Source organism: Dreissena polymorpha, chromosome 11 (assembly GCF_020536995.1).
Source record: "Dreissena polymorpha isolate Duluth1 chromosome 11, UMN_Dpol_1.0, whole genome shotgun sequence".
Classification (NCBI taxonomy): Eukaryota; Metazoa; Mollusca; class Bivalvia; order Myida; family Dreissenidae; genus Dreissena; species Dreissena polymorpha.
In genome coordinates, this window is record NC_068365.1 from 45,559,234 (window position 1) to 45,575,774 (window position 16,541).

The 16,541-nt window shown below is 37.4% G+C and overlaps 1 non-coding gene across 1 annotated transcript; it reads right to left on the minus strand.

The window, feature by feature from the left end:
• Positions 1 to 8,529: 8,529 nt before the first annotated feature.
• On the minus strand, positions 8,530 to 8,611 carry Trnal-aag (transfer RNA leucine (anticodon AAG)). Its single transcript has one exon. It is a non-coding gene; the product is annotated as a tRNA-Leu (tRNA).
• Between the last annotated feature and the right edge of the window lie 7,930 nt (positions 8,612 to 16,541).

Sequence of the window (16,541 nt, forward strand, 5' to 3'; positions counted from 1 at the left end):
GGGGGGAAGGGGGGGGGAATCTCTTATTAAGCTGAATCGAATCGTTTCTTGCATTACTTTATCACTTTACTATATCAGTATTAAGTTCCAAATAACTTGCTACCACTTGTTGAAGAAGTTTCAAGTATTCTATCGCTTTTCCGCACCCATCGAAAATGTCAAAGCAACAAAAACACCAACCAGATGCCAATATTGCACAAAGGCTACAGAACACTATTTCCTACTCGTGAATATGTTCACTTCCTCTACACCTGCCAGTACTAGTCGATTCCATTATATTCCCATGCCTATATTGACCAATATTATGCTACAATGGTCATTACTGACCACTTGCTTTTAGTATTGTCCGTCAAAAATCCGCGACAAAATCGCCACTTATGGCGCGCCTGCATACATTGCGATCGACTGGACTTGTTAACCCGAACAAAAGACCGAATCTGCCACTAGTTGCGCTCGATTGTTTCCTTATTGTTTTGCATGTTAAACAAATGTCGCTAGGTGTTAGTTTTCTTACTTGCCACATAGTGTCATTACGAAACGGTCGTAGAAAAAGGCGATGAAAGAAAACATACATTAATATTGTATTCCCAATGTTCATTACTTAAATATGTTAACCAAGTGTCGGTAATTTTAACCTGTTTATATTGTGTTGTTGCAGTTTTAAACTTGGTTAGTGGAATGTTTTATTAAGACAACAATGTCACCTTTCTATTCCAGCAGATATAATAGACGACCTAATAAGCGTCAATTCTCTGATAATTTTGTTGTAACAAACGGTATAAAAAAGCCTTAAACGGGCGATTTTTTAACGCATTTATGCCTAGTGGACCCTCACATCCTTCTAAACTGTATTAATTTATTTCCAAAATTAGGGATGTCTAGTTTATTTATTTCTATATTTAGAATATTTCTTACAGAAATTCCATTAAGCAAACAGCGCAGACCCTGATGAGGTCATCATCTGGGTCTACGCTGTTTGCCAAGGCCTTTTTTCTAGACGCTAGGCATAAATGGGTTAATCATAAAACTACGGTTTGGTGCTTTATTTATGATCCTACGTACGTCTATTAATAACTTTATGCAAGTCGCTATTGTATATGTGTGTTAATTGGGATAAGCTTGAAATGGTTAATTCAAAAATAAAATCTTCTGTATTGAATCTGAAAGGTTGAGGTTACTTTCCCTCGTATATTGGCATAGAATAGCGTTGAATCTAAAACAGTTTCATTTTTAACACTTTACCACTAAGAACGTATTTGAAGCATTTGTTATCTCTTAGAAAGTTAAATTTAATCATAGACCTTTCTTACTAAATATAAGTTTTAAACGTTTAATTTCCAACCCTTAGATACTGATGAGCAGCAAACAGCATAAAATCTTTACTCACAGGCTGTTCTAGTTTTATGCTGTTTGCACATAGCCATTTTTACTTTGCATCTGAGTGAGAAAGGGTTTATGTAGGTAATAGTCATGACAATATTCTTTGAAATTTTTAGCATAAATGTCATTTTGCCGACAGATGTTTAATACGGCGATGTCCTGGTTCCGGGTTTGATTCCATCAACAATTGCAGCAGCATCGTGAAACCATGCACGGGGGTGGAATATTGGCCAATTACAAGAGGCATAAATTCACGTACCCGAGAAGTCATTATTTCTCAATAAGTACAATCATCACGCGTATCTCTCTGCCATCGGAAACTAATCAAAGCAATACAACGATAAATTTCACGTGGGTTTGTTCAGTCCATAGTCTACAATGTGCACCGGCCTTTAAGGTGCAATACAATTCATCTTGCACGGTGTAATTTGTTCCCTAATGTCATCAACACGTTTGATCGACCAACTTCAGACAAGGGCCTTGAAAGGGGCTCCGAGATATACCGGTACCTGTAATTTACAATACAACAATCGCTTGTCGAACATTTCAACAAATGCACAATCAAAGCCTTGATATCGATAATCAAAGGAAATGAGATGTCGAAGTGATGCAAATTTCAAAATGGTTGATGATTTATATTACTAAACTGACAATATGAATGCGTCGATGGTAAATATCGATAAACTTTAATGTTATGTCGATAGTGACTTATTCTTATTTATTCTAGAAGACAAACCACGAAGTAATAAGTATATATGTACTTTATGTATGGTTCCGGTTTTGAAGCGCTCTTCAGTGTTTATACCGTGAAATAGCACATAATGGAGTAAAGAATCGATACCGAATAACATTTCAAACTTCTAATGACAAAAACAAGTTGCACGATGAATGAAAGCGCTGTATAAACAGAAAGAAAGGACTAGAATCTCAACGGCTCCATAGGGACCACAACGGTAAAAATCAGGGATTTCACGCGTCGATGATCACTTTGGCAGCAATGCCGGTCAATCCTGACCATGCAGTGTTACATGGATGGCCACACAAATACCACCCGCATGAAAAAATTAATCCACCTACTTACATAATCCGCCGATGCTCAATTTATAAAAATAAATGCACCGCCATGCATAATCCTAGAATCATGAACATTATTCAGTCATCTAAATTGAGTCATGTCCTGGGTTTTACGTGATATGCGACCAGCGTGCATCCCTGGAAATCCTAGCTAAAACCCTTAGGGCAAGGATGATTTGATTGCACCAGCAAAGATTTTTTTCCTGGAATTCACTTATACAGCAACAACACCATCAACAGGTTTTTGCAGCCACAAAAAGCGCGCATTTTCAGCCATAAGTGTTACATGTTACTAGTACTTCACAGAACCTCGTCTCAATTAATTATTTATTACAATTATTTGTTTGCAAGGGTAAAGTCGCTTTACTGCTCATCCATAAGAACACGGTCACTCAAAACAACCTCTACACAACGCCATGCAGTACAATTAGTAGCCAATTTGTCTTCTTTGACATGAGCCGCGCTCTGAGAAAACGAGACCTAAAGCATGTGCAAACAGTGCCGTCCCAGACTAGCCTTTTCAGTCCGCACAAGGGGACGACGCTTTCCGTATAGACTGGTTCACCTTTCGGAAAGACGTCCTTTAAATGAAAATTCCATAACATGAAAAAGTGACGCCCCTAATTACATTGTGTAATTATATTGTGTGCACCGCAAAGGCTTGTCTGAGACGACTATTAACGCGCATGCGTTAAGCCCCGTTTTCCGAGAGCGAGGCTCAAATACTTCTTGCTGCACTTCAAATGCCTTCAGGTGCGCGCTCGAGCCGAAAATCCATATCTTAATCTGCGTACAAACACTTAATTATAAATATATTAGTAATTCATTATGACAACTGTTACGCTGCCAGTTATCAAAACTGACGTAAACCATGTGTATATATTTCCATAACCGTATCATAAGCCAAACAAGATCCTGTCAAATTACTGACTTTTACAGGCTTTCAAAATATTGACTGAATAAAATTATGTCAACATAAGCGAAATCTGACATTTTGGGCCATTACAGTCGAAAATCTATTACGCTAAGGTAAATATAACAATCGAAATAAGTGCGAATAACGGTTATATTCAAACCAATTTAGAATGTTAAACAATTTTAAACGTGCCAAACTTAAAACGCAGCGGTTGTCATTTTTGTTTGCAATTGTAGTAAATTTCAATTTGCATTTACCTTATATTTAAACACATGCTTATATCGAGAAGAATTATGCTTTCTTTTCCAATTGCTATTATACACGAGCACCTTACTTTTTAATACACGTATTCAAATATGATTGAATAATAAATTGCGTTTTATATTAACGATCATTTAAATGCATTACAATGAATGTAAACAAAATACAGTTTATTGTTGTTTTTTCGTACTTAATAGTTGTAAATTGCTGACAACACATAACACCAAGGCAAGTGAAACACGTAGAACACTTTTTACCTTAAAAACGCTTGGTAGAATTTAATGCATAAATCATTTTATATAAAATATAAATACATATTTTATATAGATAAACCATTCTTGCAAACGATATGGACATTCTTCTATACGGTATCAGTACAATTACACTTCATCATTCCCTAAAGTCAACGACATTGTGTTTCAAAATAAACACAACAAATTGTCCGCATGGTACCAAAACCTGTTCGCGCATACGTGAGAGTGCCAGTATTTGATAGTCCCAAAATCACCGACAAAGCAGCCAAATGGATCCCCAGTGGGTGCTAATTCCTATTGAAAAGATACCCGTAATTGTCAATTCCGAAGTTTTCAGACGGGGCCGTGTGTTAATGTATACTAAACACGAAAGGGCGTTCTTTGATTCTATGTACAACATTGCGCAATATTTGGGTAGTTACTTACCAGACATAAGTAGATGCGACAAAAACCTTGCTCCCTTCAAAGGCCAGTTTGTTGGAGATAAATAGACTTATATTGATAAATAACCGACCTGGTCTTTAAGTCCAAACAAAGAAAGATAGTAGATGTTAACCGTTAACACAGCAATGTGATAATTTTGTGATAATGCTGTTATCTTCGGATGATATTACACAATGCTTAGTTCAGGCGGCTGTGTAAGTCCAAACAGTGTCGAATAATGGAAGCAAGACAAAACATCTAACTACAGGAGTGAGGAAAGTGGTTATTTATCTACAATCTCAATGACCCAATCTGTAACGGGTTTTCTTTGAGGGTTACCCTTTATTTATCTGCCGACCAATTCAATTCTTCTCTACCTTAACGCATAATGAACTCATTGTCTCCGTTGTGGATAAATGTTTATCGCCAATTTGTAACGGTTCCCTTTGTAGTCTGAAGGGGCCGAACGATGAAGCGCTTGAAGACCGGACCACAACCCTCTCCATATTGACTGGATTTTCCTGTAGAAGAGACTTTCTTTAAACGAAAACAAATCCATAAAAGCGGGAAGTGTCGTCCCTGAATAGCCTTTGCGGACTGCAGACTATGTCAAGATATACAATAATATAAGGCTCGGTGTGTTGCTCCAAAATGACCCATTGAAAGATAAAGATAATTATTCGACCCATGTGTCTTCTACAGACATGTAGTATTGCCATCTGCACAGGCCAAATGGGAACGATTCTTTCTGCCTAAAATGGAATTTCGTTTGGAAGAGACGTCCTTAACACACAACCTTTTAAGCGTCAAGTGTCATCCCTTATAAGACAGTGCGGTTTCCAAAAGCTCGGCTCAATTTAAGATGGTTTGTAAACTGGCACTTTTCTTAAATACTAGTCTATACAACCCGATGTAATTACATCGAACTACCACTAAAGGTAATAAATATGTCAACCTTGTTGATGCTGCGAGCACTGAAAACGTAGACCCATAGGCCAGCAAATTAATATATTTGTATATAAAGTTAAATTATAATAAATTTGAACATTATTAGTGGTATACGATTACGGATTTTAAACGTATTCAAATTCAATACGTTTGTTGATGTTAAACATACTTACCGGTAGTGGAGTAAAGGGATGTATGTCATGCGATAAAAATGTATTAATAAAAATACAATAGCCTGTCATTACAAAGGCGTGTACTATGATTAGAAATAAATTTAACTTGAGAATTCTCCCACGAGTCTCAAGTAAAACTTAGCAATATTTCCCCTGACATTGCATTCATTAACTGCTGCAACCATTGTACGACCATTAGCCCGAAACGTTCAATCAGCAAACTTCTGTAATCCGTCGATGAAATGTTTAGAGGAATACTCTTAAAATTGTTATTTAATCTGCATGTAATCGTTTCTAATCAAGACCGCACACACAGACGGCCAAGCAACGCTCGCTGTTGTCATTAGGCCTTTTATATGGACATCAAAGTACCATTTATCCGGATTATCAGTTTTAATCAGTTTCAGAATGTTACACATTCCTCTAAAATCTGCTTGGTTAGAAATAATACCTGCAAAAATAAAACTGATAGCGTATATCAGTTTAAATATTGAATACAAATCCGTAAATAAATTTACAAACGACAATATAAGAGACGTTCCAAATGAATGTGATTCTGCAGAATATTGGGCCTCGCTCTGGGAAAACAGTGTTTAATGCATGTACGTTAAGTGTCGTAACAGGTTTGCTTGTGCAGTCCGCACAAGCTAGTATAAGGACGACACTATCCGCCTTCACTGGATTTTCATTAAGAAGTGACATTCCTTACACGAAAAATACAATAAAAATACAATAAAAGCGGAGAGTGTGGTCCATGATTAGCCTGTACAGACTGCACAAGCTAATCTCTAACGTGTATTTAGTACCGCTTTCCCATAAAGGAGGCACATTCATGTTCTAAAGTCGACTCAGAATGCCGTCCCGAGACGCAGATCGACTTTTAAAATTGAAATACACACGCACACACGCACAGCTTCGAAAGATGAAAAGATATTTTATATATAAAACAACAACAACAGAGCAGCGTCGCCGTGGTGTAATGGATATGGTGTCCGCCTAGCGACCCGGAGGTCACGGGTTCGATCCCCACCGTGGGAGCGTTCTTTAGATCACCCCAAAGACACCAAGTACTGGTTATAGGCCCAGGAAACGGACTCGAGGGCGTTTATATAAGCCTCAGGCTTTCGATGCAATCGATCTGAAATAAATAGGTTTAAACTAGCAGAGCAGCGTATTTAAACCGGTTAAATGATACTAAAAACTTATATATCAAAAGTACTCAGTGAAGTATATATGGATATCGTAAACAACAACATATTGAGCACTGTCGGGATTCGAGCCCTCAAGGACTGGTGTGTTTAAAAACCAGAACTGCACAACGTACAATATTAAATTTTCATCCTGTATACGCTATCATACAAACGAAATATAAAAAAAAAACACAACAACAAATCGATTCGTTCACTTTCATTTAGACTTACTCCCTTGCCGGTGAATCGCAGCGCCCCTTAAGGTAAAACAATTTGTCAAGAACTTTGTAATTGTCTGCGCATGTCATCAGCGTTTGATCGACCGACTTCACACAAGTGTCCGATTAGGTCTTGAAAGTTACTCCGATTCATATGAGTTATTTACAATGCAACAATTCTTGTCGAAAACTTCAACAAATTGACAAGCAAAGCCGCGACTTCGATAATCAAAGTTAATGAGATAACGAATTGATACGAATTGCATTATTATCTTTGATTTATTGTTAGCAAATGACAGTATAAAAAGCATGGTAAATAAAAATGAAACTTTAAAATTTGACAAGAAATCAACGACTTATGCCTTGATCATTGAGTAGTCGAAATATAGATAAATTATGGATTGATGACATTTGATAATCATTACTGTGTAACATGAAACATTATTCTCGCCTTCGATTACTGACTTCAAACGTCAATCTTTGGAAACATATATAGTGTATTAACCTAATTGAGTCTCGCTTTGGGAAAAGGGGGTTTAAATCATGTGCGTAAAGTGTCGTCTCAGATTAGCCTATACAGTCCACACAGGCTAATGAGGCACTACACGATCCGACTAAAGTAGATTTTCGTTAATTGAAGAAGTTCTTTAACCATTAAACCGGAAAGTGTCCTCACTGATTAGTCTGTTCGGAGCGCACAGGCTTTTCTGGGACGTCGATATACGCACTTGCATTACGTCCATGTTTTCACATAGCATGACTCAATATAGTTGCGTTATTTCTAAAGCGGATTGAAGATGTAAAAGCAAATAGTCTTTCTCTCTCGTCCTATGTGTTTGTCAACAATGAATCACCCTTGAATTAGATACACATTTTCCTAAAGGAACAGTTTAATAGTATACAATGAAAATAACAGTTGTAACACCGTCACTGAGCATTATCGCGATGAACAATGGTACGTGTTATTTGCCTATTACCCCGATAAACAATTGTACGGGATATTTGCCTATTATCCCGATGAACAATGGTACGGGATATTTGCCTTTTATCCCGATGAACAATGGTACGGGATATTTGCCTTTTATCCCGATGAACAATGGTACGGGATATTTGCCTTTTATCCCGATGAACAATGGTACGGGATATTTGCCTTTTATTTTAATGCTTCAGGTCAATTATAAGCATCATACACTGCGTACAAAATAAACAATTCAAATATAAAAGCTAAACTATGTCTTAACAATAATAAAGATATTGATCATAGAAGCTGTAAAAAGCTTGCTTGTTTCCACATACCTGGTCGACCCTAAGTTTTCGTGACGGCCATTAACTTTTTGTGGCACCTCAAGTTGAGTTTTCAGTCGGGATACTCGCTACTTTTTGCTACGCAAACTTTCTCATTTATACAAAAGAAATTATGTTGCATATTTGTTTTGAATATTAATATATATTTGAATAAACGAATTAAATTGGACAATGACATGTGCATCGAACAAACTGTATCCTTTTTATCACGTCGCATGAAACATACCGTGTATAATTGCATGAAATAGGAACCTGCGCGTCACACCAATATTTGTGCTCACTAACACCAAGAATGCCATGCAATCGTCACCATTCAACGACAAGCACTTACACTTTTTGATAAAATGGAAGTTCAAACTAACAACTACATTGTTCTTGCAAAATATATGGCAGCGGTGGGATTTGAACCCACGCCTCCGAAGAGACTGGTGCCTTAAACCAGCGCCTTAGACCGCTCGGCCACGCTACCTCTTGCGGCGCTTTGTGACTTTACTTTTATTTACTGTTGAACGAATTATCGGGTTGATTGCTGTATTTACAAGAATTTTTCACAATTGTGAAAAATCGGATAGGATAGCATTCTTCACTCATATAAAGTCAAATATGAGCCTCGTTTTTGGAAAACTGGGTTTAAGGCATGTGCGAAAAAGGTCGCCTCGGATTAGCCTGTGCTGTCCTCACAGGCTAATCAATAACAACAATTTCTGCCTTAAATTGATTGTCGCTAAGAAGAGACTTCCTTCAAACAAACAATTTCATAACTCCGGAAAATGTCATGTGCGGACTGCACATGCTAATTACGACACTAAACGCACATGAATTTAGCAATGTTTTCCCAAAACGGTTCATGTATTCGTCATTATTAAACATTTTTGTTGTAATGTTCAGGTATGTGGGATATACGATTTTTATAAAGGATGGTCGTATGACTCCATGTAACGTTATTTTTCCACATCAATGCGAGAAAACGGTATTTTGTGTTGGGTCCTATTGTCGCAAGCACAACTGCGTGATTTTATCTGAATACAAATAAAACGAAATTATTCGAAGGCCATTTGAAGAAACCATGAAGGTGAGAAACGTTTAATAAAATGTACAAAAAGTGTGAAGATATCCCATTATTGTGATCCGAAAACGTGTGAAGACCGTGCAAAGATCACACCCGAGATCAAACAAGAAATCTCCGCTAGATGACGGAAGATATAATTCCAGCGATAGCAGGGGAGGGTGTTGATCCTTAATGTTCTCTGTTCTGTTCTGTTCTGAGAGTTGTTGTTGTTGATTTAATTTGAATTTAATCCGCTATCCACTTCTTTGAAAAAGGTGTAGGTGATAATAATGTGCTCGGCAGATCCTGTGATCTGAGGATGATAGGTGCGAACTGAGCCGTAAGTATATTAGCACTCGGGGTTGTTAGAGGCGATAAGTCAACAAGAAGATGCCTTCTGTACAAAGTCCCTCCAGATGTTAAGTTTCGACTGACTTTTAGCACACAACCTGCGAATCATTGAAATTTAATAAACATCATTTATGAAATTGTTATCATCTGTGAGTGTGTGTTTAGCAAATGCAACGTAACTTACATTCACCGTAAGATGTTTAGTAAGGCGGAAACAAGGTCTTATTAGATCTTTGAGAAAAAAATCGACGTTGAGAGATAACTATAAAATAAAGTTCTCGAAAGATAAAAGATATTAGTCCCTAAGAACGACTTATCGAGGGAATATTATATTGCTGCGTAGTAGCGTCACGCTGCTTAATATATATAATTATACGAGCAGTGCTCTTTGAAAACGGGGTTAAATGCATGTGCGTAAAGTGTCGTCCCAAATAAGCACGTGCAGAGACTTTCTTTAAACAACAAATACCATAAAAGCGGTAAGTGTCGTCCCGCTTTCTCTTGGCGGAATGCAAAGCAATTGTGGATACATGTAATAGGAAACGAGAAATCGAGAACATGCGTATCAATAAATAAGACAGGGAAACAAAGATCAGTACTGTTATTCAAACAATAAAATTAAAAGAAAACATCTATCACGTAATTACGATATAATGGTTAAGGTTTTATTTGAGCTATGTGTCAAGCAAGTGAATATCTTTAAGGATTGCTTTTTTGAGTGTAATGTTGCTTCAGTAACTCTAACTGTGATGACATAGACCGTGCTCCATGCGTTTGAAATAAAATACCGAGCAGTTTCGTGCGAATGTTTGGAAATATGCTATACATTTTATTTTTAATTCTTTGTATCATTCATTCCATTTCAAACATAAATTCGTTACAATATTCAGTCCTCGGGCTCAATACAGAGCATTTCAACAAATTGTTTACATATATGTTAGACATGATACATGTTTAAAAATAAACACGAGACAACATAATGGGGAAGTACCCGTGGGCGACTGTGGATTGATCTTATTTATGAGCTATTAATTATTTTACTTTATCTTTACATCGTGTGACATTCTTACGTCTTTCCGGAAGTTATTTATCTTTTGGATAATTAAATTGCATATCGGTACGGTACATCTTTCGCTCGAGGTCCAGAAGTCCACGACTGCTAATTATGAATTAATGTTCGTTAACATTTATTAGCAATCCGACATTTCGATTGTAAAGATAAGAAATTTAAGACAATCGATATATGTGTTATGAAAATACACAATTTGGCACGATTTTCTTGTATACTGAGAAATAAGAAAGTTGACATTAACATCTGTTTTATTATGCACTTGTTATCTTTATAACATGTGCAGTGATGTCAATAAACAATCGAGATCTTCATTTGTCTACGCTTTCAAATTTCAGGCGATATTTAATAATTTTCATTATCCTACGTATTCTCTTTTAAAAACAGATAACAGTTTTCACTTTAATTTCAATCGTTATTCAATGTTGTAGAAAAAGGCATTCTTGTGGTTTCAGAATTGAAAACTTGACTTCATCAAAATAGATAACAAGCATACGCTTTTATGAAAGACAATGATTTTCAGTCAGTGAAAACTAGTTCGTTTATATATAAAATAACATGTAAATATGTGTATTTTCGACGGCACTTGGTGCGAATGTAACGAGCCTCTTGTACTTAACCCTTCGCCACTCAGAAGCAAAGTGAAAATGGCTATGTGCAAACAGCATATAACCATAACAGCCTGCGAGTAACTCGCAGTTTGTTCAGGTTTTATAATGTTTGCTGCTCATCAGTATCAAGGGTTTGGAAATGAAGCCTTTAAAATTTGAATCGAGTAAGAAAAGTCTGTCATTAAATTTAACTTTCTGAGGGACTACAAATCGTTAGTTAAAAAATGTCGATATTGTGTCCGTTATATTTTTTTGTTAGCTATTCTGCAGTTTTTTGTTTTGCATAATCTCTTGTGGACTCCGGCTTTTAATTACACGAAATTGAAAATTTTTTGTTTCACAACTTTAAAGTTATTATAATACATGCCCAAAAAATAAATTGCCACTCTTTAGAAAGAAGATTTATTAAAAAATCCTGGTACAAATATGTTAAAGTGGCCTTTTCACAGATTGTGGCATATTTTGAAGTTTGTCATTAAATGCTTTATATTGATAAATGTAAACATTGGATCTTAAAAGCTCCAGTAAAAAATCAAGCATAAAATTAAAAAAGGGAAAAACAAGTGGCCGGTACCAGGGCTCGAACCAGTGACCCCCGGAGTCCTGGAGTTAGTCTGAAGTAAAAACGCATTAGCCCTCTCGGCTTTTCCGCCTGGTATACACAGTTAGAGTATTTTATACATTATATAAGCAATCTTCGTAGTTTCGAAAATTTCAACGACAACAGAACTCACCAAATTATTCAATCGTTTCGCGTTGCAACGCTTTATAATTTTTAGGTTTTCAAATCGTCAAAAGATACATATAATGGCTATATTCGACTATGGTAAATGTTCAGTAATACTGTTTCCTCACAAATATCATAACTTAAACGAAAATTTGCGAATTTGAAACAACTTTTTCAATTTTGTCAATTTACCAAACCGTGAAAAGATCCCTTTAAAGAAATCCCGTTATTTCCGTCTGAACAAAAACGCGGATTTTCTAATTACTTTTAGAACAATCTGTGAGTAACGTAATAGTGTTAACAGAGTTATTAAGTCTCTTAATCTAATGAATTTGGAATCAATTTCTGATTATAGCTACTGGAAACAGATGGACCCTTTCCCTTTGATCAATTACGCGCTTCATCTCGTTTCTTAGTTGTATCCTGCGAGATTTTCAAAAGGGCTACGCGTCAGAGTTCAACATGTTACATGTTTGTTTTAAATATGTTCGTCGTCTATTTTTGGTTACATTTGTTGGAATTGTTTTCGGCTCGATGCATTATAAGTCATTGAAAACAAATATGCCTTCATTTTGATGTGGGCTTCGAAACTAAAGCCTCGTTTTCACTTAAGCGCGGGTTAGACACGCGTTATATCATTTCCATTTAAATGAAAATTGGACGCGCATTTGAACCGAACGTTATAACATGCAATTGATTACATTCAGATATTGTTTTTCGCAGACAAAACACGAAACGATAGATTGTATTTTCACCGGTATTCAGCCAAATAGAAAAAGATCAATAAATAAATACAAGGGATATTTTGGATTAAGCGTGTAGAATAAATGCACCGACATCTGTCATTGGTTGGCAATTAATATATGTTTTTATAAATCAAATCAAATCGTTTTCGGTGTTGCGCAGTGTGACATTTACGAGGAGCAGGCGCGTAGCTGTGCGTAGGCAGTGTAGGCACGTGCCTGCACATCATTATGAAAAATCGAAAAAAAACGGCCGAAAATGCAAAAAAAAAAATCGAAGGCTATGGGGGGCACCCCTCAAGAATTCAAACATAAAATATTTTGGACATTACAAATGTTCAACGAGTTCATATTCAAAACTAAGAAAGCAGGCGTAGCAGTACCTGTGTGAAACTCCTTGGTGTAGCAGGGCAGATGAGCTGACCACCTTCAAACAGTCATTCCCAGTCGTCGTCAACGCACTCGACTGTCTGCAAGACGACAATGACGAGAAGGCTGGCCAGTACCTCAACGCCATACTTCGCTTCGACTTCATAGTCGCACTAGTCACCACACAACACATTATCTCGTTCCTGGTCGGCCTGGCAGAGGTGCTCCAGAAGGTATAGCGCAGGTGCGTGAAGTTGGCTCGCCGTTCGACGTTCGACATTAGTTCAACATTCAAATTACCGAATGTCGAGCTGGCTCGGCATTCCAGCTCGACATTCAGTTCGGCATTCGCATATAATGTTGTATGCTTATTTTTGAATGTCGAGCTGGCTCGGCATTCCAGCTCGACATTCAGTTCGGCATTCACATACAGTGTTGTATGCTTATTTTCGAATGTCGAGCTGGCTCGGCATTCCAGTTCGACATTCAGTTCGACATTCGGATATAGTGTTGTACAATTTTTTTTGAATGTCAAGTTTGCTCGGCATTCCAGCTCGACATTCAGTTCGGCATTCGCAAATAGTGTTGTATGCTTATTTTCGAATGTCGAGCTGGCTCGGCATTCCAGCACGACATTCAGTTCGACATGGAGATAATGTTGTTCAATAATTTTTGAATGACGAGCTGGCTCGGCATTCCAGCTCGACATTCAGTTCGACATTCGGAGAAAGTGTTGTACAATAATTTTTGAATGACGAGTTGGCTCGGCATTTCAGCTCGACATTCAGTTCGACATTCGGATATAGTGTTGTACAATAATTTTTGAATGACGAGCTGGCTCGGCATTCCAGCTCGACATTCAGTTCGACATTCGGAGAAAGTGTTGTACATTTTTTTTTGAATGACGAGCTGGCTCGGCATTCCAGCTCGACATTCAGTTCGGCATTCGCAAATAGTGTTGTATGCTTATTTTTGAATGTCGAGCTGGCTCGGCATTCCAGCTCGACATTCAGTTCGACATTCGGATATGGTGTTGTACAATTTTTTTTGAATGTCGAGCTGGCTCGGCATTCCAGCTCGACATTCAGTTCTGCATTCGCAAATAGTGTTGCATGCTTATTTTAGAATGTCGAGCTGGCTCGGCATTCCAGCTCGACATTCAGTTCGACATTCGGAGAAAGTGTTGTACAATAATTTTTGAATGACGAGTTGGCTCGGCATTTCAGCTCGACATTCAGTTCGACATTCGGATATAGTGTTGTACAATAATTTTTGAATGACGAGCTGGCTCGGCATTCCAGCTCGACATTCAGTTTGACATTCGGAGAAAGTGTTGTACAATTTTTTTTAATGACGAGCTGGCTCGGCATTCCAGCTCGACATTCTGTTCGACATTCGGATATTGTGTTGTGCAATTTTTTTTGAATGTCGAGCTGGCTCGGCATTCCAGCTCGACATTCAGTTCGACATTCGGATATAGTGTTGTACAATATTTTTTGAATGACGAGCTGGCTCGGCATTCCAGCTCGACATTCAGTTCGGCATTCGCATATAGTGTTGTATGCTTATTTTCGAATGTCGAGCTGGCTCGGCATTCCAGCTCGACATTCAGTTCGACATTCGGATATAGTGTTTTACAATAATTTTTGAATGACGAGCTGGCTCGGCATTACAGTTCGACATTCAGCTCGACATTCGGAGATAGTGTTGTACAAATTTTTTTGAATGTCGAGCTGGCTCGGCATTCCAGCTCGACATTCAGTTCGGCATTCGCAAATAGTGTTGTATGCTTATTTTTGAATGACGAGCTGGCTCGGCATTCCAGCTCGACATTCAGTTCGACATTCGTAGAAAGTGTTGTACAATAATTTTTTAATGACGAGCTGGCTCGGCATTCCAACTCGACATTCAGCTCGACATTCGGATATAAAGTTGTACAATAATTTTTGAATGACGAGCTGGCTCGGCATTCCAGCTCGACATTCAGTTCGACATTCAGATATAGTGTTGTACAATAATTTGTGAATGACGAGCTGGCTCGGCATTCCAGCTCGACATTCAGTTCGACATTCGGATATAGTGTTGTACAATAATTTTTGAATGACGAGCTGGCTCGGCATTACAGCTCGACATTCAGCTCGACATTCGGAGATAGTGTTGTACAATGTTTTTTGAATGTCGAGCTGGCTCGGCATTCCAGCTCGACATTTAGTTCGGCATTCGCATACAGTGTTGTATGCTTATTTTCGAATGTCGAGCTGGCTCGGCATTCCAGCTCGACATTCAGTTCGACATTCGGATATACTGTTTTGCGACAAAGGAGAAGATTCTGATGTATCTGGCAAGTGAAATGTTCAAAATATTACAAAATGGATACAATGTCCGACTGTTTCGAGTAAGAATTTCAATGAAAATACGAAATGCTAAACACATTGCCTATCTAGGTCAGCACAAGGAAAGCGATTTCGGGACGGATTCAAAAGAATAATCTATATTCTGTACAAATTTACCATAAATGTATGTGCGGTCGAATAGCATTGAGCTTTATGGGAGAAAAGGTCTCCAAGTAGAGCATATATGTGAAAAATCAAAACAACTCACCTCTTGAGGCTCCATTTTTGCAATTTTCCTGTCAATTTATGTATCCCCGGAAGTAAAACTTATGATTTTAAGCGTATCCCTATTGGGGATTCATAAGTTCGTTTACCAGGCGTGAACAATGTGAAAGTCAGCGTCCCCCCCCCCTTCAGCAAACAGATGATGCGTTTCGACTCAAAATGCGAAATGTGAATTTTAATGTAAACTCTTTTAAATATCAAAATTTGCAATATTCGGCATGTTAAATGACACGGATTTTTTTCCATGACTATCTAGCGTATTTTTTGTAAAACGAACAAATCGTGTTCACACAAAAAAGTGGACAAATATATTTCTTTTAAACTATAGCAACTATAAAGAACACCAAAGATCAGGTTACATGTGTACCATTACAATGCAATGGGAATATGAACTAACCTCGTGAGTTCAAACAAAGAACCAATTGTGACTGTTTCAATTGCGTTGTTTAGAATAGCGGCATACTCGTATTCCTTAAATAATATTTATATATTTTTGTATGAAAATACAAAACTTTCCTAGGACAAATACTGAAGTCGTCGCTTCAAAGTCAAAAGGAATTTCAAGATGAAATTTTTCTATGATTCTTTTTTAGGGGGAGGGCTAATGATGAACACACCAGTTCAAAAAGCGATAACAGTTATCGTAAATTAATAAACACATGCGTGTTTTTCTTACCAACGAAATGTCCAGGACAATGTCACTGAAAATGAATGTTATTGTAAGCCTCTGTTATCATGTTTTATCACTAAAATAATCAGGGAGCTGAACAAGTTTCTACATATTCTTTGAAATCGCATACTTTGATTTTGTCTAGAACTAGTATATGACTTAAATTGTTTAAGTAAGTTCGCCGTGGCGTAAC